The sequence below is a fragment of the Gymnoscopelus microlampas genome, assembly GCF_963454915.1.
Source record: "Gymnoscopelus microlampas genome assembly, chromosome: 20".
Taxonomy (NCBI): Eukaryota; Metazoa; Chordata; class Actinopteri; order Myctophiformes; family Myctophidae; genus Gymnoscopelus; species Gymnoscopelus microlampas.
The window spans coordinates 43,672,678-43,695,918 of record NC_139957.1 but is presented as its reverse complement, the minus strand read 5'-3'; the positions used below and the strand labels follow the sequence as shown (position 1 = coordinate 43,695,918).

The 23,241-nt window shown below is 41.4% G+C and overlaps 1 long non-coding RNA gene across 1 annotated transcript in view; it reads right to left on the bottom strand.

Moving 5' to 3' along the window:
- LOC311035783 overlaps positions 1-23,241 on the bottom strand; it is a 255,651-nt gene that overhangs the window by 49,491 nt on the left and 182,919 nt on the right. The window contains exon 2 of the long non-coding RNA XR_014599776.1: positions 14,674-14,776. This is a non-coding gene — a long non-coding RNA (uncharacterized lncRNA). The remainder of the gene's footprint in view (positions 1-14,673; positions 14,777-23,241) is intronic.

Sequence of the window (23,241 nt, the reverse complement as noted above, 5' to 3'; positions counted from 1 at the left end):
CTTACCTCTTTACCTGAACAGGAACCTCTACGTACCTCTAGTCTACTTACCTCTTTACTTGAACAGGAACCTCTACTTCCCTCTAGTCAATTATTACTTTATTTACAATTCCTGTAGAGCACCCAGTTTCAGAAGAGATGCCACCACCCAGAGGGGGTGAGGAGGACCCTCAAGGCAGACCCTTAAGGAAGTCCTCTGAAGGTGAGTCAGCAAATGAATAACTGCACAGTAGTACAATTAGACATACCCATTTGGACCTTACCCGTAAGTGGTGAGTGACAGACAAATGTATATATAGAGTGACATCCTTGTCCTCGATAGTGATTGGCGCATACATGCCAAAACGTCCCGCGAAGCTTGTATATATATATATATATATATATATATATATATATATATATATATATATATATATATATATATATATATATATATATATATGTCAGATGGACATACAGAGGTTTGCTAAATTATATTATGGACCATACCCGTCGGACCTTATATGTGGTGATTGATGAAATCACTGTATGTATGTGTGTAGGTCAGACAGACCATACCTGTATATGGCGACCATACCCATATGTGGTGAGTGACGAAGGTCTCTTGTATTTCATATTCAGGCCGCAAAGCTGCCAAGAAGAGGAGGCGGGAGACACAAATGAATGATGGAGAGGATACTGTGACTACATCAGGACTGACCGGTATGCTGTTGTCTTATGGCTAAATAAATTGGTCTAATTTATGAGGGTTAGGGCTGTATACATGAGAAGGGGAGAGAACAGAAGGAGAAGAGAAAGGGGAGATGAGATGGGAGGGTAGGGGTTTAGAGATGAGGAGAGGAGGAGAGAGGAGATGGGAGGGTAGGGGTGTAGAGATGAGGAGAGAAGAGGAGTGATGAGATGGGAGGGTAGGGGTGTAGAGATGAGGAGGCAGGAGTAGTGATGAGATGGGAGGGTAAGGGTGTAGAGATGAGGTGGGAGGAGGGGAAAGAGGAGGAGACATATTTTATGCATGTTAACAATGAGTTTAAGGCTTGGCAATTACTTTACAATTCCTGTAGAGAACCCAGTTGCAGAAGAGATGCCGGATGCTGTGATGTCACCACCCAGAGGGGGGGGGCTGATGCCCTCAAGGCAGTCCTCTGAAAGTGAGTCAGCAGACTCAGCAAATTACTACTACTAACTTACTACTAATAACTGCACAGTAGTAGAATGAATAACTGCACATTACTAGAATGAATAACTGCACATTAGAATGAATAACGGCACAGTAGTAGAATTAATAACTGCACAGTAGTAGAATTAATAATTGCACAGTAGTAGAATTAATAACTGCATAGTAGTATTATCTGTATGTTCATTATTCTCTGAATGATTTGTATTTCATATTCAGGCCCCAAAGCTGCCAAGAAGAAGAGGAGGTGGGAGACAAATGAGATGGAAGCAGTGGAGAGGCACATGATGAAGTTTATCAACTCAGTGCGAGTCCCGGGGAAGATGGAGTGCGAAAGGTGCTTGAAAGCTGAGCCTTTGGCTCTAAAAAACAGGGACTGGAGGTCCTTAAAATTCTATATACATAACCGCATTACTGCACTTAAAAGAAAAATGTAGATGTTAAGCTAGGAGTTTAACATCTAGCTAGGCACTAATCATATCATCTCTACACTCACTCATCTCTACACCCCTACCCTCCCATTTCATCTCTCCTCCTGCCTCCTCATCTCTACACCCCTACCCTCCCATCTCCTCTCCTCCTCCTCCTTCTTCTCCTAATCCCTCCCACACTAGTCACTTCACAACTCGTTGACTGACACACATTGCATTATATTATATGGGCCCCCAAAAAGCGAGGCAGAGACACTGTTGTTGTTGTTCTTATCTTTGTCTACTTTAAGACTTATCTTTAAGACCTGAGGATTCGATTCTTCTGAATCCAGTTTTCTGGACAAGTTTCTATGTCAGTGGTTCTCAAAGTTTTTCATGTCAAGGACCCCCACAATTATATGTATTTGGCCGCCGACGAAAAATGTGTTTCCGGTGAGCGATCTGGCACTTCCTTCGCAGGATTACAATGGGTGCTCCCAGAGCTGCTCTAGCCCCGCCCGCGCGGAGAGAAACGATTAAAAAAAAAAAGACTGAAATCACGGTTCAGACCGTGTTCGGCACCGAAGCTTCGGAACCGCCACTATGTAAACACACGGTTCAGACCGTGTTTGGCACCCGATGTGTTAAGTAAAAAATGTTCTAAATGTTCTAAAGATTCTAAATCTTTTGTATGTGTGACATTTGTTATGTGTGACATTTGTTATGGCAAATAAAAATTGCTATGTTGAACTGAGGAGGCTGATTCTTGAATTAAGCACTGCTGGCAATTGTAAAGCCCATGATATTATGGAAAATGTCCTACCAATGGAACAAAATGATCATCATATTCTAAACAGAATGACATGTTATATATATATGCTTTTTCCTCAAAGCCTCCAGTGTCCCTGCTGTCCTCTGTAGCCTCTCTCCTATGAGACAGCCTCAGACCGGTTGAGGGTTAGTTTGAATCCTGACTTGCTTTCTGGACATGTCTGTATGCAACGCCAAGCTTCCTGCATACAATTCAGTATGAAACTGATTAAAATGTCCCCAGGACATTGAGTCCCCATTTTGGTGTAAAAAAAACTGGTGTGTGTTATGTTAATGAGTTTGTTAATGAGGTCCCCATGAATAATGACTTCATGCACAGATCTGTGTGTATGCAAATGTAGTCCCCATAAACCATGGATTCCTATCGGTCCCCAAGACGCACGTTCAGGACAGGTATGGGAAATTACTTCATCCGATCTAGAATCTGAGGTGATATTTGTGTTAAAGAATTGTATTTTAACTTGCCTGATTTTTTTCAGGCCTGTGGGACCACTGGAAAGTGGTGTCCCCAGAAATGATGGCCCTGCATGTGGTCCCCACCAATGATAGAGACAGGCATGTGTGTGTGTGTGTGTGTGTGTGTGTGTGTGTGTGTGTGTGTGTGTGTGTGTGTGTGTGTGTGTGTGTGTGTGTGTGTGTGTGCACGTGAGAGACCGTAAGACAGAGAGAGAGAGAGAGAGAGAGAGAGAGAGAGAGAGAGAGAGAGAGAAACCGTAAGGGGGGGAGAGAGAGAGAGAGAGAGAGAGAGAGAGAGAGAGAGAGAGAGAGAGAGAGAGAGAGAGAGAGAAAGACACAGAGAGAGAGAGAGAGAGAGAGAGAGAGAGAGAGACAGAGACAGAGACAGAGACAGAGAGAGAGAGAGAGAGAGAGAGAGAGAGAGATAGAGATAGAGAGAAAGACACAGAGAGAGAGAGAGAGAGAGAGAGAGACAGAGAGAGAGACCATAAGGGGGGGGGGAGAGAGAGAGAGAGAGAGAGAGAGAGAGAGACCGTAAGAGAGAGATAGAGGGAGAGACACAGAGAGAGACCGTAAGGGGGGGGGAGAGAGAGAGAGAGAGACAGAGAGAGAGAGAGAGAGAGAGAGAGAGAGAGAGAGAGAGAGAGAGAGAGAGAGAGAGAGAGAGAGAGAGAGAGAGAGAGAGAGAGAGAGAGAGAGAGAGAGAGAGATAGAGAGAGAGAGAGAGAGATAGAGAGATAGAGAGATAGAGAGAGAGAGAGAGAGAGAGAGAGAGAGAGAGAGAGAGAGAGAGAGAGAGAGAGAGAAAGAGCAGCGGCCCACCCACACATCCTGTGTGTGTGTGTGTGTGTGTGTGTGTGTGTGTGTGTGTGTGTGTGTGTGTGTGTGTGTGTGTGTGTGTGTGTGTGTGTGTGTGTGTGTGTGTGTGTGTGTGTGTGTGTGTGTGTGTGTGTGTGTGTGTGTGCAGAAGTGAATGTATTGAATAAAGTGAATGATGATTCAATCATGTATAAATGATCAGGCATTCATCAGAGGATTGAGGACTGAGGAGGGTTCTTCTGGATACTCACACATTGGTCTGAAACGGGCTGGAGGAACATGGTCCTGGGTGGATGGAACTCCACTGACAACACAGTGAGCCATTTTACATGTTTTTATATTGTAATTCTATCAAAGTCACTGTATGTGAGTGACTGAGTGGATGTTAACATACATTGTTGTTTATTGTGCAGGTACTGGGGCAGTGGATGGCCTCGTAACGGTGAAGACTGGAACTGTGCATTCTACGATCACCGCTCTGACCCTTTCACTGGAACATGGTTTAATGTGGTCTGTTCATATACAAGGCCCTCAATCTGTGAGAAATGATGTTTGTTTTCACTTCATTGATGAAACTGCAGCTCAGTGTTCTGCTACAGTAGTAATTATAGTGAAAATTATAAAAACTCAAACATCTTATTGCACAGAAGTACAAACTGTTGTATCCATATTAACCACTTTAATACAAACCACCAACTATGATGGTTTAGCATGTTATTCATTTAGATTTGACAACTTCAACGTTTGTGCAAAATAGCAGATCTACTAGCTCAAGATCAGCTATTTACAGCAAGGAGATTTGGTGAAGAGGGAAATACTAGAGCAGAGGTTCTCAAAGTGGGGTCATGGGGGGGGGGGGGGGGTCCCTAGCAAAAGTAGTTTAATATAGCATATAACTATTTAGTAATTTGGCTATTTTTTTGAAAGATCTATAAAATTATAATTTTAACATTTTTCTTCTTTTTAAACACAAATCTTCTCTTATGGGGGTCCCTGGCACGAAATATTTTTAGATGGAGATTTGTGGCCTATTATAAATCACTGTGGGGGTCCTTGACATGAACATGTTTGAGAAACCACATCACTAGCAAGGGACCAGTGGTGGAAAAAGTACTCACATTTTTTACTTAAGTAAAAGTATTAATACTGCAATCCGTTACAAAAGCCCAGAATTCAAAATTCACTTGAGTGAAAGTACAAAAGTATTGGCATCAACATGTACTTAAAGTACCAAAAGTAAAAGTACTAAAATGTTTGAAAATAGCCTAGGTATAAAATAGGGTTGAAGTGGTATATCTATGTTTTATAATATAACAATTTGTATCTGAAAAGTAACTAGTAACTAAAGTTTTCAAATAATTGCAGTGGAGTAAAAGTTCAAAATTTGCCTCTGAGATGTATTGGAGTAGAAGTAAAAGTATTGGAAATTGGAAATACTCAAAGTACAAATACCTCAAAATGTTAATAAGTTAAGTAAATGTACTTAGTTACTTTCCACCACTGCAAGGGACCCGCCTCATCTATTATTATTAGAATACAATAGAATACAACATCCTTTCACCCGTCTCATCTATTATTATTAGAATACAATAGAAGACAACATCCTTTGGGGACCCCCCTGGGGGACCCCACCCCCAGTTTGGTAACCACAGTTCTAGAGGATCTGGTACAGAGCCCTGGGGGACCCCAGTCAACTATAATAGGGTTTTAACCCATTAAAACATCTGTGTCACTATAGATTTGAACCACTTTAACCATTTAGTTTATACTTGGGCTATTCAAACAAAGCAGATCTACAAGCTCATAGCGCGGCACAGAGTGCCGCGCTATGAGCTTGTAGATCTGCTATTGTTGAAAAATCTTGAAAATGTGTGCAAATCTTTGAATATATATTATACCGTATATATATATATATTTTTTAAAGGGAACATTTTTAACTCAAATCTTTGCTTCTGGAGGTCCCTGCATGGAACTAAATATTTAGAGATGGGGGTCCGCGGCCAAATACATATCATTGTGGGGGTCCTTGACATGAAGAGGTTTTGAGCACCACAGATATAGCAACATACGTAAGTCTATCATAAAACAGTTTTAGAAGACATGTTTAGAACGGGCCTCAGGTCTTAATGGGTTAAGTGTTCATATTTACACTGTGGATGAATTGTGGATCAGTCAGCATGTTGAAGCAAACAGAGTTGGACACACTTTGTATTTTTAACATACAACTTTAACCCTTTAAGACCGGGAACGCATCTGTGTCATTTTAACATTCATTTGGCTATTCAAAAAAAAATAGCAGATCTACAAGCTCACAGCGCGGCACCGAGTGCCGCGCTGTGAGCTTGTAGATCTGCTATTTTTTTTTTTCAGAAATGTTGTGACATTTTGTCAAAATCTACTTTTTTAAAGCAAACATGTTTAACTCAAATCTTTCTTCAAAGTCAAATCAAACTTTTTTCATGTCAAGGACCCTCCCCCCCCCCCCATCTCAAAATATGTTGTTCCAGGGACCCCCCAGAAGCAAATATTTGAGTTAACAATTGTTCGCCTAAAAAAAAAACCCAAAAAAACAGGTATATAGGCCTACAGTATATATATATTTAAAGATTTGCACACATTTTCAAGATTTTTCAAAAATAGCCGATCTACAAGCTCATGGCGCGGCACTCGGTGCCGCGCTATGAGCTTGTAGATCGGTTATTTTTGCCAAAAAAACAGGTATATACAGTATATATATATTTAAAGATTTGCACACATTTTCAAGATTTTTCAAAAATAGCCGATCTACAAGCTCATGAAGCGGCACTCGGTGCCGCGCTATGAGCTTGTAGATCGGCTTTTTTTGAATAGCCAAACAAATCTAAAATGACACAGATGTTTTCCCGGTCTTATTGGGTTAACCTTCCAAGTCTCTATAAAATAGCCGATCTACAAGCTCACAACGTGACGTGCTGTGAGCTTCTACATGATGATACTTTTGAACATGGTGATATTTCTGTAATATGTTTGAAATGTGTTGGAAATGCTATTGTCGCAATTTTGTAAAAGTTGAAAAGGTATTACGTACATTATTTTTAAAAAAATTGTATGTGGATGGGGGTCCGCGGCCAAATGATGAGGTGGGGGTCCCCCCTAAAATAAAATAAAAATGCAATCTTTGGAAAATGTTTTTTAAATTGTAGGAAATGACATGTAGGAAAAAAATAAACTAAATCATTTTTATATATATATATATATATATATATATATATATATATATATATATATATATATATATATATATATATATATATATATATATTGACCCATACAAATGTGTAAGTGACCTAAAAAAGGGTCGCTCCCCCACTGTTTGGTAAACAGTGATGTAAGTGGTCTGATCTGAGATGGTTTTCATCACATTCAGCTACTAATTCATTTACATCAGCAGCTCATTTACATCAACTTAAAGGGACAGTTCACCCCCCCCCCCCCCCCAACCCAAAAAAAAAAGTGTTTTATTATATCTTTATATTCTATTTGCATTGTCTTTGCTTTGCTGCTTTTATTATGGCTTTTTGAGGAGGTTTAATACAGTAATATCACTGTGTGTAATGTTGTAACAGCTCTACTGTAACGTGATAAAACACCTTGACTGTTACAGTGATTCATTCATAACTTACTGTATTGTAAAACATCTTTTTATGACCTTGTAAACTGAGCAGTGGAAGCATTTAATAAAACTTTACTTGGCAACATTATTAATCCAGTCTATTAATTAACATTCTACTGACCTGTGGAAAAAATACTGTATGTGTGTACATGATGTTTTTAAGGTTAGGGTTTAGGGTTAAGAAACAAAAAAAAATTTTTTCTCAGAATCCACGATTATGTTTTGAAACATTCTAACAACACAAATGCTCCCTGGCTGGCAAAACATTTTCATGAAAATATTTGAGAATCACTGGTTTAAATAATAATTACAAAAAATATTCAGAAATATTCCCCATTTTTATTCTAAGAGTTTTTGAAAAGAGCAGATCTACAAGCTCACAACACGCTGCATAGCGACCGGGCCTGGAATGCTGTCATTTTATGGGCAAGGTCACTTGGCCTTTGGTGTTGTCCATGTTTTGAGGGCACAAAGGCCAAATGCCAGGGCAGGAAGGACATCAGATAAAACAAGATTTTAGACTATCTGCAGTGAAATAAATATATCATGGTATTTACAATCTGATCCATGATCAGCCCTGAACCAATCAAAGTCACTGGATTGGTTTAAAGATGGAGACTCAGGGGAGTTAAGAATTCAGAATCTTAATAAAAGACTCTGGTGTCTACATAATGACAAGACATAGACAGAGGAGAAAGTGGTTCAGTCAGCTGGGGCCAGTGGTGTGTTCTAGGTTTTTTCAGAGGGCACACTATAATAATTCCCTCCCACACGCACGGCACGTGCACGTCCACATGTGCACACGTGCATGGTCGCCCAATGAAATGACTGCACTGTTGTTAAGTAGTTAATGTGTGAATTACTCCAAAACTCCAACGGCCAGCGGCCATTATCCCCTCAAGACAATAGACACACATAAGCCTTCACCTCAGACGCCACATTATCACATGAAAAAGGCTAATTGAACTGAAGTTTAGAGTCTTGCTTCAGGGCCACAGGGGCCAAACTGAGGGGCAACGACCGACATGGCCTTCGTGGCCTCCCTGAAATTCCTGCCCTGATTGCGACACATTGTGAGCTTGTAGATCGGCTATTTTCCATTAGCCGATGCATAGGTTTTAAGGCATGTTTTCCTAGACCTGGTTGCTTATTTCTCTCACAAAATATGGCAACGCTGCAACATAAACGTAACAACTTGTTTAGATAGATGACAAGCGACCAAGAGAAGAGAAGGGAACACAAAGTAGAAGTCTGCACTATAGTACTGAGTCTGTGTGTTAAGAGGGACAGCTATGGATTCACATGCCTACTTAACGACAGACGAGGAATATCTACTGACTGGACTGCTAACATTACAGTTGTGTGTCTGTGATGAGATCACGGCCGGCCTGCGACCAAAACAAATGGTGAGTTATGAACAGAACTGACTATGGCTGGAGGTGGTCAACGTGAAATCATGCAAAGACACTCGACTTAATGTTTTGAGGGAGAAAATAAGAATAAATGAATTTTAAAAAATTGCACACAAGTCTCTCTTTGTGCTCTCCCACTCAGAGAAAGTTAGGCGCCCGTGGAACAGCCTGTCCATATTAGAGCTGTTCAGTCTATAAATATATTTAAATCACTATTGAAGACATGCTTCTTTTCTTTGGCCTTTGAGCACAGCTGAGACTAGCTAGCACTATACATTATCACTTTGAAAGACAGACAAAAAGACAGACAGACAGAAAGAAAGAAAGAAAGAAAGATTGATTCCTACCTTGAGCTGTCTTCTTCCATGTATCGGCATCACATCCTTCAACTCTGTGTCGTGCGGTCGGTCACGCCTCTGGTCCCACTAGGACGGTGGTTCTCAACCAGTGGTCCGGGGAACACCAGTGGTCCTTGAAGGGGTTCCAGGTGGTCCCCAGCTAAATGATGGAGAGAGCTGGTAACCAAATGGACCCTTATAGATCTTTGGTTTCATTTTACATTCTCAAGAATGACTTCAAGTCTCAAATCGATAGAAAATAATAATTTTGTGGGAGAACTATCTCTTTAATTAATAAATAAATTATAAGTATGGAACAGAGCTACATAGAGTATATATTGCATAGGCTACACAGCAGTGGTGTAAAGTAACTAAGTACATTTACTCAAGTACTGTATACTTAAGTACAATTTTGAGGTACTTTTACTTTACTGGAGTATTTCCAATTTCCAATACGTTCACTTCTACTCCACTACATCTCAGAGGCAAGTATTGTACTTTTAGTCCACTGCAATTATTTGAAAACTTTAGTTATTAGTTACTTTGCAGATATAATTTATTATGTTATAAAACATACATTAACCACTTCAGCCCTATTTTATACCTAGGCTATTTGAAAATAGTAGATCTACAAGCTCACAACGCGTCGCATCGCGACACGTTGTGAGCTTGTAGATCTGCTATTTTCAAACATTTTAGTACTTTTACTTTTGGTACTTTCAGTACATTTTTATGTCAACACAATACTTTTGACAGAGTACTGACTCAATACTTTTGACAGAGGGGGGGGGGGGGGGGGGGGGGGGGGGGGGGGGGCGTGGTGGAAGAGCTGGAGCATTTAAAGAGCCCGCCTGCAGCCCCGTGTTGCCAGATAGTGCGAGAGAAACATGTGGTCAGGGTCTAAGAAAAAAGGCCCAAAAGAAGCGACCTTTACCACTTGAATCCTATATAGATAAACTATTTGAAAATAGCCAAAGTACAATCTTGAGTAATACACATTTTAACAGCACAAATCTTGTATTGGGGGGGGGGGGGGGGGGGGGGTCCCTGCTACAAATTATTTACAGGTGGGGGACAAATACATTAATTTGGCATGAAAAACATTTGAGAAACACTGATTTAAACAGTAGGAAGCAAGCCTAACACGTCACAACGCAACGTGATGTGAACTTGTAGATCTGCTATTTTCAAAATTATATTTCTAATTTCTTCTTTAACAATACCCACATTGTTCAACAATTTTGCTGCTTTTTTAAAAAGGTTTCCCCCCATGATATCTGTTTTTCGTTTTTTGGTGAAATTTCATGTTAATATAATTATTAATACAAAATAATAAAGAAGAGTACCTACATTTGCCATGCATTGTTTACTTTAATATAATTTGTTGAGATTTTTTTACATGGGATTTATTATATCGGGTAAAATATGTCCAACGTTAGTAATGGCATGACAATGTTCAACGTTAGTGTTCTAGGGTTAAATAGATCTCAGGTAACACTTGTCAGGACTACCTGGGCTTGAATCCAGACCGGAGTATAGACCAATTATGTGTTTACAAACATTGAGACTGGACGCAGAGGTGAGAACAGATCCCCAAACCTGTTGTTTTGGGGTGCGCTGGTTTCAGTTCATTCAACCCCCTCTTGTGTGTTGGCTGGTGAGGTGCGCCCTAGCGAGACATATGTACTTCACCCCGCAACGGTATTGCGCGCCGAGAACAGCTGACATTCAAGCTCACAACCGCATCGCGGCTGAGACCGTTGTGAGCTTGGAGGTCTGTTATTCTCAGCCGTTCTCTGCGCACGACACCTTCGCGGGACGGAGCAAAAAATTAGGCTTGACGGGCTGCAGCTGCGCGAGCCAAGCAGACTCTGGTGCCATGATCATAGAGCGCTCCCTCCGTTCTTATGACAGCCACTGGAGGAGGGGTTTGGGGGACGACAGCTTTGAATTGCTATTATTGTTGACACTGTTGGCAACTTATATCCTTATATGGCAACTTATATCCTTTTTAAGCCTTAGTTATTAAGAGCAAATGTGTGTGTCTTCAATATTACTGTTTCATTGTTGTTCATATAGACACCCAAAGAAAACACATTATAGCCCTGTTAGTATTATATCCTTAGAAATACAGTTATTGTGATAAACATTATCTATTCGCATAGCAGAACTCTGTGTTATCTCCCAGTAGACAAAATTCACTCCCATGTTCCGGGCCGACACTGTGAGAGAGAGAAGGAATACAATGGTATCTACATCCACTTTGTAGGGAGGTTGTGAATTGCATTCCGCAGGTGCAGAGACTAGGCCGGTGAGACCCAAGGTCGTCGGCTGGACCTGTAAATCAAATGGGGCCACACTCGTACACCCTGGGAAGAGAACCTGGACCAATGGGGACGTCTACTGATAAACTATACTTGATAATAATGCATATTATAGGCTCCAGAGAGAGACAGGTCCCACTTGACTTCATGAACTAGAGGGAACATCACTTGTTGTATGTTAAGGACAGTTCATTGGGGGCCAGAGAATTCTCTGTTAAGTACATTTTGTATATTCAATCTGTATTACTATTAACTTTCTGTTTAATTAATAAATACACTTAATTTTAAGTCTTGTCTGCTCTTAATTTCACCAATACAACGGACACGCCAAGACACGTGATCTGGAGTGTAACAAATTATCTCACTGCACAATTTGTCTGCTGTTTTAGCACCGTCTCTATCAACACACAACAGAAACGAAGAAATATATATATATTTCGAGAGATCAGAGTAACAATCCTAAGCATTCTTCCTCCACACTGGGAGAAAAACAGCATCTGAAAGTTTGATGGGATGCATTTTTACATGTGAGGCTGTGACCACTTTTACGTTGCATCTTATGAGCGGTGGGGTTCATTTGGTGCCAGCCTGCCCACGCATACTGCTTCTTATCAGTGTGACGTTGTCTGTTCAGGCGTCTATACATGACATACAGCAGCATAAAGCACGTTGTAGGATAGAACACACCTCCCATGTGAACCACATTCTCCACTTCCATTGGCATTTAAAATGGGCCATTTGCAACAACCCTCCATACAATGGTTCTCAAGCTTTTTAATTTGAAGGACCTCCGGTTTGGTATGCATCAGGCTATGGAGTCCCAAAACTCCAGCTACATACCTTTAAGGGTATTTTTATCCCCTAACTATCAAAACTTTGGGACCGCCTGGAATCTCCTCAAGGACCTCTGGGGCTCCCCAGACCCCACTTTGAGAACCCACTGTTCTATGATGAGTCTTGTAGACCTTCTTCAGGCGTGAATCCCTCTGCTAGCATTTTCTCCTTGTCATTTAAGAGGTCTCTTTCCAAAATGAAGTATTTCATCCACTGCACAGGACAGCTGTGCTTCTGGAACTTCTCACAGGCAGAAGAAGCCTGGTCATTGTCATCATCCAGGCACCTCCAATATGTTATTATTATTATGAAAGTTACCTTAGTGTGTTTTACATTTATTATGAGATTTACCTTTTTTTTTGTTTTCATCTACCTCTACCTCCCTGATTCTGGTTTTAACCCATTTATCCCTGAGGCCGATTCTATAAAAATGCCTTCTAAAATGTAGAACAATATTATTGTTAGTGTGTAGCAGATGCTCTAATCCAGAGTGACTTACAGTCAGCGAGGTAAATGATCAGTGTAGTGCCTCAATAAACGTTTGGTTACGCTGTAACCTTTGTTCTCTGAGTGAAGAGACTATCTCTCCACCCAACATATTTCATATGTAGGCCTATGGGGAATGACCCCACCTCGCTTAAAACGTGGATATTTCTTTAAGACACACCGGTCCTACTGACACGCACAGGTATATAAGGCCCAGGTGTGCGTTATTACACTGGTTTTACTTTGATCGACACCGCTACCCAGCGACATCGAGGTGGAGAGATAGTCTCTTCACTCAGAGAACAAAGCTTACAGCGCAACCAAACGTTCTCTATCGTAGCGAGACTATCTCTCCACCCAACATGTTTCATATGCAGGGGTGCACCAAACTGGTGCGCAGGTGTGCATGCGCACCCAAAATAAAAAATGCGCGCCACATCAGACGACGCGAGGCGCTTTTGCGTACCAACAGCTGGGACAGGAATTTCCAAGCTTTTATTTTTTAGCAAAACTAAAAAATAAAAGCCTGGAGATCGAGGCTAGGAATTTACTTCCTGAAGCCACACTCACGCTAAAGCATGCGTCGGCCCCATACACAGCCATTAGGCGGAGGGGGAGAGGACGCACGCTGCACGTGAGTGTGTGAGTGTCTCACATCGCCTCGCATTGCGTCGCTGCGTGCACGCAGCCAGCAGCGGCCTCAGCACTCGTCACCGATGATGAACGCACCGTGATGGTGCAAAATATGCCGTGAACGTCCCAAATCTGGCGGATAAAAGCAGCGCAGAGGCAAATATTGTACTTTTACTTCACTACAATTATTTGAAAACTTTAGTTCCTAGTTACTTTGCAGATATAAATTATTACGTTATAAAACATACATGGACCTCTTTAGCCCTATATTTTAAACCTTGGCTATTTGAAAATAACAGATCTACAAGCTCACAATGTGACGCATTGTGAGCTTGTAGATCTGTTATTTTCAAACATTTTAGTACTTGTACTTAGTACATTTTGATATGTATCAGTACTGTATCAGTAGTGACTAATGTAACTTGATTGTTGATTCTATGAGCGACACGAATACGAGATCGGTCTGTACAACAACCTAGTCGGATCCGGTCAAATCCGGTCGCAACCAGGTATTCCTAAGCTTAACCTCAGTAAAACTATGTCTAAACCTAACCTTATTCCTAAACTTAATCTAAGTAAACCTATGTCTAAACCTAACCTTATTCCTAAACTGAACCTGAGTAAAACTATGTCTAAACCTAACCTTATTCCTAAACTTAACCTCAGTAAAACTATGTCTAAACCTAACCTTATTCCTAAACTTAACCTCAGTAAAACTATGTCTAAACCTAACCTTATTCCTAAACTTAACCTCAGTAAAACTATGTCTAAACCTAACCTTATTCCTAAACTTAACCTCAGTAAAACTATGTCTAAACCTAACCTTACTCCTTATTCTTAAATATAAGAACTGCTGGGGCCGAGCGTTCCACAAAAAAAAAAAGGAAAAAAAAGGGTCGGACTACAGTAGGTTGTTGTACCGAACGTTACCATCCACAGAACAATTTTGAGTGCTATTTACCCTGATATACCTGGACTACGCTGACGACATCTGCCTGCTATCTGCACCTAAAGCAGTCACAGGAGATCTTGTCCAGAGTGAAGTTAGGGTGTGATAGGGTTGGCCTCATGCTAAAAGAAAACCGAGGTCATGACCTATAACATCCCCCAAGAACATCCACCCCTAACTACAACAGAAGCACATTACCAACAAACGGCTGTACACTACCAAGTGTATCAGAAAAGATAGCCGTGGAGGATGAGACTAGCCGGCCACTGCCACCGGCACCGAGAATTCCCGGTCAAAAGGCTCGTACTGTGGGAGCCAACACACGGGCATCGATCAAGAGGACGTCCCACACCTACCTACGTGGATGTACTAAGGAAAGATGCTGGTGCAGAAAGCACAAAGGAGCTGGCCAGATGTATGGAGAACCGAGATGACTGGAGACTCCGATGGAGGGCTCGTCTGAGGACGACGTAGAGAGATGTTATACTGTCAGTGACATCTTAATGGGTTTTTTTTGACAATTATTTGGGGGGCCCACTTGCAATATCCTCACGGCCTGCCAGTAGGCCCCAGCCCCACAGGTTGAGAACCACTGCTGTTCTGCTATTAGCACAGTGTGAATGATGCATATGATGGACAACATGACTCAATGCAAAAGAAAGAAAGAAAAATGTATTCCTACCTCTCACACACACACACACACACACACACACACACACACACACACACACACACACACACACACACACACACACACACACACACACACACACACACACACACACACACACACACACACACACACACAATATCCATATTTCCATCCATGAACTCTTCTTTCTTTTCACTTGCTAACATCATTTGCTTCCACGCATTTCACTCGTTTCCATTTCCTATCCACTCATCTGCCCTACCATCATTTGTTCACATTTACATACATACCCAAACTATGTTATAACTACCAATGCCAACCACATCAATCACCTACATAGCAGAAATCACACCGACCAACAGTCCGCCACATGCCAGAATATGGCCTGCCCTCACAAACCCGCATCCCACAAACATCCAGCCACTGCCAACTCTCGTTCACCATGACATCTATGTCATGCATTCTTGTTTTCAGAGAGACACACCAATAATAATCATATTTGAACTAGGGACCCCCCACCCTGACAAGAACTTGGAATTGTATAGCATTACTATCTAGTTTGACTCGGTTCCACAGATAAATATTGTGGAAAATAGCCGATCTACAAGCTCACAATGCCTCGCACTACGAGGCGTTGTGAGCTTGTAGATCGGCTATTTTCACAACGTTTTCCTCTAAGTAATATTTGACAATTTGGTATTTAAAAAGTCATTAAATTGTCACTTTATAAATGTGCAGATTCCCTGTAAACACTTACACTGTAAGTTAATCATCGTCCACAGAGCTCACAGACATGAAATGAGGTAAACACTGCTGTGTTTACTGGAAGCTTGGCTGCAGTGGTGGGGAAAAGTACTCAAATGTTTTACTTAAGTAAAAGTATCAATATTGCAATGTAGAAATACTCTGTTACAAGTACAAGTCAGGCGTTAAAAATGTTGTTGAGTAAAAGTACAAAAGTATTGGTATCAAAAAAGTACTTAAAGTACTCATTAGGCCGAATATCCTATTTCAAGTTTTCAAATGTATAAAAATCATTTGAAAATAGCCGATCTACAAGCTCACAATGCGTCGCCATGCGACACATTGTGAGCCAAATTGTGAGGTCAAAATATGTATAGGGCTGAAGTGGTTAATCCAAATCTACAAAGTAACTAGTAACTAAAATGTAGTGAAGTAAAAGCACAATATTTGGATCTCCGAGATGTAGTGGAGTAGAAGTGAAAGTGTTTTAAATTGGAAATACTCAAGTAAAGCACAAATACCTCAAAATTGTACTTCAGTACAGCACTTAAGTAAATGCACTTAGTTACTTTCCACTAGGCCTACTGCTTAGCTTCTGTCCAATACAACACATAACAAATACACAGTTGAGATGTCCCTAGTCGACTTGTGGGCGTGTGTTGACCTGAGTGTACCTGGTGGGGGTCAGTTCCTCATCGGCGTTCACACACAACACACACACACACACACACACACACACACACACACACACACACACACACACACACACACACACACACACACACACACACACACACACACACACACACACACACACACACACACACACACACACACACACACACACACACCCAGAACGACTCTGGTTCCAGCTCAAGCCAGTCAGGTACTAACCTTGTATACCCTCCCCGCTAAATAAAATCAATTGATCTCAAAGACATACAAATACTGTTGACTTTGTCAATGATTAACCTGAACAGTGATCAGAAAGCAGGTCCACATATAGACGGACACTGTGAAGAACCTTGTACACTTCTGTTGGACAGAGCCTGACAACGATGTGTTTTACATGGCTTCATTTTGTCCTTCTGGCTTTTCTTCTGGAGGCGTTAAATGGTAAGAACTTAGACTTTTATCATTTGATGAAAGATAGGGTGAGTTATATTTGTTGGTATTTTTTTTGTTTTGTTAAAAAGGTTAAAGTACTAGGCCTATATACTGATAGTAATCATTGCTACAGAGCGCGTTTGTTGGGTCACAGGGGTCTCTCCAGCTCTTTAGTAAACACATTTTCAGGTAGGTGACAACATTTAAGCCAATCAGGAGAGAGCACTGAAAATGCATGTTCTGCTTAATAAAGAGCTGGAGAGACATGGAGACTGCTTTTACTGAACAAACACTCTATAGCAGGGGTAACCAACCAGTCGATTACGATCTACTGGTAGATCATCAAAGCCTTCTAAGTCGATCGTGGGGTGGGCCCGGTGGCAGACGGGCAGCCATCGACAATTCACAGAATTTGTGTAGTGTAGACTAGAGTAGTGCGTCCAAGGCAGTGTTGCCAAGTCTGCTTATTATAAGCTACTTTGGGCTTGTTTTTCTGTAAAGTCGCTTGAATATATTGGGGGTCCTTGACATGAAAAAGTTTGTGAACCACTGCTCTAAAACAACATTCGACAATAAAGTTAGACTGAACTGCCCTAGTCGCTTAGTTTGGACTTCTCTTCATAGACCTGGTTGCTTGTATCTCTCACAAAATTTGGCAACGCTGGTCCAAGGGAAGCCATCGTTGTTTTCCTGTACATTCAGCGCACACACAATTCAACTCGCGGGTCGCGCTCAAAAAATAATGAGCACAGTCTCATAATATGCAAGCCTTTTCAACAGTAGTGGCTTATCCAACGGGCTTGAGGTGCTGAAGTACAGGGCACCAACCTCAGGGCACCAATCACCTCTGCTATGTAGGTGATTGATGTGGTTGGCATTGGTAGTTATAACATAGTTTGGGAATGCATGTAAATGTGAACAAATGATGGTAGGGCAGATGAGTGGATAGGAAATGGAAACGAGTGAAATGCGTGGAAGAAATGATGCAAATTTCTTCTTTTGTACATATTTTTCACTTTTCATACCAGTAACCTGTAAACTGATTGTATGACATTCTGTATAGTAGCGTGTATATCTGTCTGTCTCTTATATGTCATCATGATTTGTGTGCATGGGGATCTCATCTTAAACAAATTAGTGCTTAATGAGCTTTCCAGTTTAGTAGACCTTGTATTGTGAATTTGTACTTCCATGTACTGTTATGTCAACAAACACTCTATAGTAATGAGTACTATCACAATATAGAGCCATTTAACACCTATTTTAACTAAAGTAAATCACTTACCCTACCTTTAAATAAGAAACCTTTGAATATTAAACCCAAAGTATTATTTTAATGGCATGTGCGTTCAGTTTCAGGGCAAAGGGAGAACAGATGTCCTGCACCCACACTAGACGATGGGTTTGTTGTTCCTGACAAAGAGACTCATCTTCATGGAACAACAATCAGTTACAGGTATGCAGTGGTGTAAAGTAACTAAGTACATTTACTCAAGTACTGTTCTTAAGTACAATGTTGACATATTTTTACTTTCCTGGAGTATTTCCAAATTTCAGTACTTTTACTTCTACTCCATTACAGCTCAATATTGATTATGACATTATAAAACATACATTAACCACTTTAGCCCTATTTCATATGTATGCTATTTCCAAACAGTACTTTTACTTTTTCCACCACTGCAGGTGTGAGCAGGGACGCAAACCACATGTAGGAGGTTGGTGGGCATCAAGCACATGTCACAATGGCACCTGGACACACACACCACAATGTATAGGTGAGTGTGTATTAATGATTATTACATATTATACACTGTGTGTGTGTGTGTGTGTGTGTGTGTGTGTGTGTGTGTGTGTGTGTGTGTGTGTGTGTGTGTGTGATAGATGAGGCGCCTGTATCTCGGGCGCGCACCAGCTTCCGCGGGGCAAGCGGCAACTTTCCGCGCGCGTCACAGAAGGGGACGTTCGGTAGGCCAATCAGAGGCAGGTGGGGGCGGGACAACTAGATTCTGACGAGTCCTGGAAAACAGTCCTCTGTGATTGGCCAATAGTCAACGCGCTGTGATTGGCCAGTAGTCACTTTGAGTGGCAGCGTGCCCCCTCTAAAATGGCGGTCGCGGCACAGGTCGCTCCAATGAACTGAAGAGGCCAATGAGGTGTCTAGGTTTCTATATCTATGGACCAATGAGGTGTCTAGGTTTCTATATCTATGGTTGGAACATCCAGTTGAGGGATGTACTCCCACGTTATGCTGAACCAGCAGTGCAGTGGTGGAAAGTAACTAAGTACATTTACTTAAGTACTGTACTTAAGTAAAATGTTGAGGTATTTGTTCTTTACTTGATTATTTCCAATTTCCAATACTTTTACTTCTACTCCACTACATCTCAGAGGCAAATATTGTACTTTTACTCCACTACATTTACTTGAAAACTTTAGTTACTAGTTACTTTTCAGATATAAACTATGATATAATGAAACATACGTTAACCACTTTAGCCCTATGTTATACCTTTCTACAGACCGAAAATGAAGCCGATTGTTCCAAGACTGTAGGTCCGCCATCTTTCAATACGCGTCAGAATGAGACCAGACCATTATTGGTTGGGTAGCTTGTCAATCAAGAGCGGGGGGCGGGGAATGAATGCTATTGGTTATGTAGCTTGTCAATCAAATCATCCCGCCCCTCCTAGAGAATAGCCTACTTTATCGTCAATTTTATAATAAATGGGACCATAATTTAGCAAAACGCATATCCTGATGATTGAAAGGAGACTTTAAACTAGCGACTGGAAGCATATAGAATTCATGAACATTTTTATTACAGTAAGAAAATCTAGTCTAAAGTTTGTCAAAAAACCCATTCACTTGCGTTAAAATAAATTCTTTCTGACACCGCAGGTCGGCGCAGGGTAAAACAGCGCCACTCTGGCCATTTTGTCGGCCTCATCGTAAATATCTGAGACTTGCCCCTTGGTTATACCTAGGCTATTTTCAAATATTTAGTACTTTTACTTTTGGTACTTCAAGTACATTTTGATGCCAATACTTTTGTACTTTCACTCAAGTACATTTTTAATTCCGGACTTTTACTTGTAACAGAGTACTTCTACATCGCAGTATCGGTACTTTTACTTAAGTAAAACATTTGAGTACTTTTTCCACCACTGCAGCATTGGTATTATGCTTTCACCTTCTGAGACGGCGGCGAGGTTTATAAATACATAGTCGTGGGCGGAGCCAGACAGCAAAAAGGGTTGCGGCAAAGTTGAGAAATGTCCGACTTTGTGTCCGCCACTGCAACTCTGCAGGCAGACAGAGCGGCAGCCAATCAGAAGCAAGTCAAGCACACTGTGGTGTGAAGACAAAGCGTAGAGCAGGTTTACTTTAGAGGCCGATGTGGGAATTTCAGACATTTTGTTCACACACCCGTTTAGCAGAAAAAAAACACTGTGAGGTCAACTGACCCCTTGTCAAGTCCTGCCCCCAGTGGTGTAAAGTAACTAAGTACATGTACTCAAGTACTGTACTTAAGCATAATTTTGACGAATACATTAATGCGATGCAACAACAATGTGTTGCGATGCGACACATTGTTTGTAGATCTGTTATTTTTAAAAGATTGTTATACATTGGAAAACCTGAAATGGAACTTTCTGCACAATGAGCACTTTCTACTTTTGATGTCAATACTTTTGTACTTTTACTCAAGTAAATTCTGAATATGCGACTTTTATCCGTAACAGAGTATTTCTACATTGCGGTATCGATACTATTACTCAAGTAAAAAAGGTGAGTACTCTTTCCACCACTGGTGGCTATTTAACTTTTTTGCAAAATACTTCTATTTCTCAGATGTTAACGACTGTCTCGGCCCAGAGATCCCCAATGCAGAATACACACCTGTCCGTGGGTGGTACACAGATGGAGAAGGTATCAGTTGTACCTGTGATGAAGGGTATGACATGAGAGATGGTATGGCCACTGCTACATGTAGCCGTGGAAAGTGGACGTCACTTCCAATCTGTGATGGTATGAGTCTGTGACATGTTTTATCACTAACATTGTTAAACACATAGTTAGTTTACTGATTCAGTCTGTGATGGTATGAGCCTTTGACATGTTTTATCATTAACGTTGTTAAACACATAGTTAGTTTACTGATTCAGTCTGTGATGGTATGAGCCTGTGACATGTTTTATCATTAACGTTGTTAAACACATAGTTAGTTTACTGATTCAGTCTGTGATGATGGTATGAGCCTGTGACATGTTTTATCATTAATGTTGTTAAACACATAGTTTACTGATTCAGTCTGTGATGGTATGAGCCTGTGACATGTTTTATCATTAATGTTGTTAAACACATAGTTTACTGATTCAGTCTGTGATGGTATGAGCCTGTGACATGTTTTATCATTAATGTTGTTAAACACATAGTTAGTTTACTGATTCAATCTCTGTACTTACATTTAAGCAGTGGTGTAAAGTAACTAAGTACATTTACTCAAGTATTGTACTTAAGTACAATTGTGAGGTACTTCTACTCTATTACATCTCAGTGGCAAATGTAGTACTTTTACTCCACTACAATTATTGGACAACTTTAGATACTAGTTACTTTGTGGATTTTGATTATTATTACAGAACCACTTCAGCCCTATTTACTGTAAACTTTGGCAATTTGAAAATAGCCGATCCATAAGCTCACAATGCGTCGCAAAGCCACACGTTGTGAGCTTGTAGATCAGCCATTTTCAACGGATTTGTGTACATTTTATACATTTGAAAACCTGCGAAATGGGAACTTCTGCCAAACGAGTACTAAAAATGTTGGTACTTTAAAGTCTTTAAGTACATTTTGATACCAATACTTATGTACTTTTAATCAAGTACATTCTGAATTCCGGACCTTTAATTGTAACAGAGCATTTCTATATTGCAGTATTGGTACTTTTACTTAACTCATTCAGTGCCACAATCCGTCAAATCCGTCAAATTGACCAATGGCCTCGAGTGCCACGATCCGTCAAATCCGTAAAAAAAAAGATTTTGGGTGATTTTTTTTTTTTTTGGGTTTCAGTTAGATGGGGCTCTTCCCCAGCCTGTGACTTAATTTGGGGCTTCTATCATGAAAGAAAACATGAAATCATGCCATCAAAAGTCAGGGTGACCTATAATCAAAAACATCTTCTTAAAACATCTTAGTTCCCACGATCAGAAGAACAGCTTCTGTGACGGTCAAACATAAACATTCTGTGATCACTGCCGCTGTCGACCACGTGATCAAAACAACTGTGGGAACACACACACACACACACACACACACACACACACACACACACACACACACACACACACACACACACACACACACACACACACACAGCGGTTTCTTTGGTCTAAGGAAACACGTGAGCGAAACAACACACACGCACACGCGTGCGCGCGCACGCACACACACACACACACACACACACACACACACACACACACACACACACACACACACACAGAGCGTAGGAAAACAAATCCTTGGTGCTTCTTTGATGAAGGAATCACGTGAGAAAACAACTTATTGGGGCCTCTGTGATCAAACAACACCGACGTCAAGTATGGGTCATCTGAGGACAACTTCTTTGAAGAAAGGGTCACGTGAGAAAACAAAGTTGTTGGGACCTCTGAAATCGAACGAACCCAGTGACAACAGCGATCAGGACTGATCATAACAAGCTGTGAGGCTCCGAAGATCAAAGGACCACCTGATCACAACAGAAGTTTATAAAAGTGTGTGGGACATATTGCCCGTTGTGGGGAAGCAGTAAGGAGAGCTTGAGAGAGAGAGCGTAAGCGATCGATCTATTCTATACAGAGAGAGTTTGAGAGAGAACACACACACACACACACACACACACACACACACACTAGAGATAACATGCCTGGCCCTAAAAAGCCAGTGAAGCGCAAGCACCCGGCGACCGCCGAGCGCAGACGCGCTGCTTCCAGTCGCCCTGTCGGCGACCCAGACCCCGGGCCAAGCAGGGCCAGTACCGCCAGCACAGCCAGTACAGCCGCACGTCGCCAGCAGCGCCAGCAAACGATCGAGGAGACGATGAGGTTCCGTCGCGTCGAGGCTCCGGTGACCGCAGTCTCCCCGACCGCGAGCATAGAGGATGAGACGGACGCTGAGATATCTGGCAGTGAGGGGGGACACGTTGAACCGACCCAGCTTCTCCGTCGCAGTGCTAGGGAGAAAACCAGTACCCGTGAGCTCCTAGAAAGCCCTTATAATTCACAAAGATCCCTGTCAGACCCAACAGATACTGAGCTGGAGTCAGATGGTGAGGAATGGCTTCCCTTGAGAGAGCTGGACACCAGACCACGTTCTTTCCCAGACAGCAGTGGTAAGAAGTACATTTTAT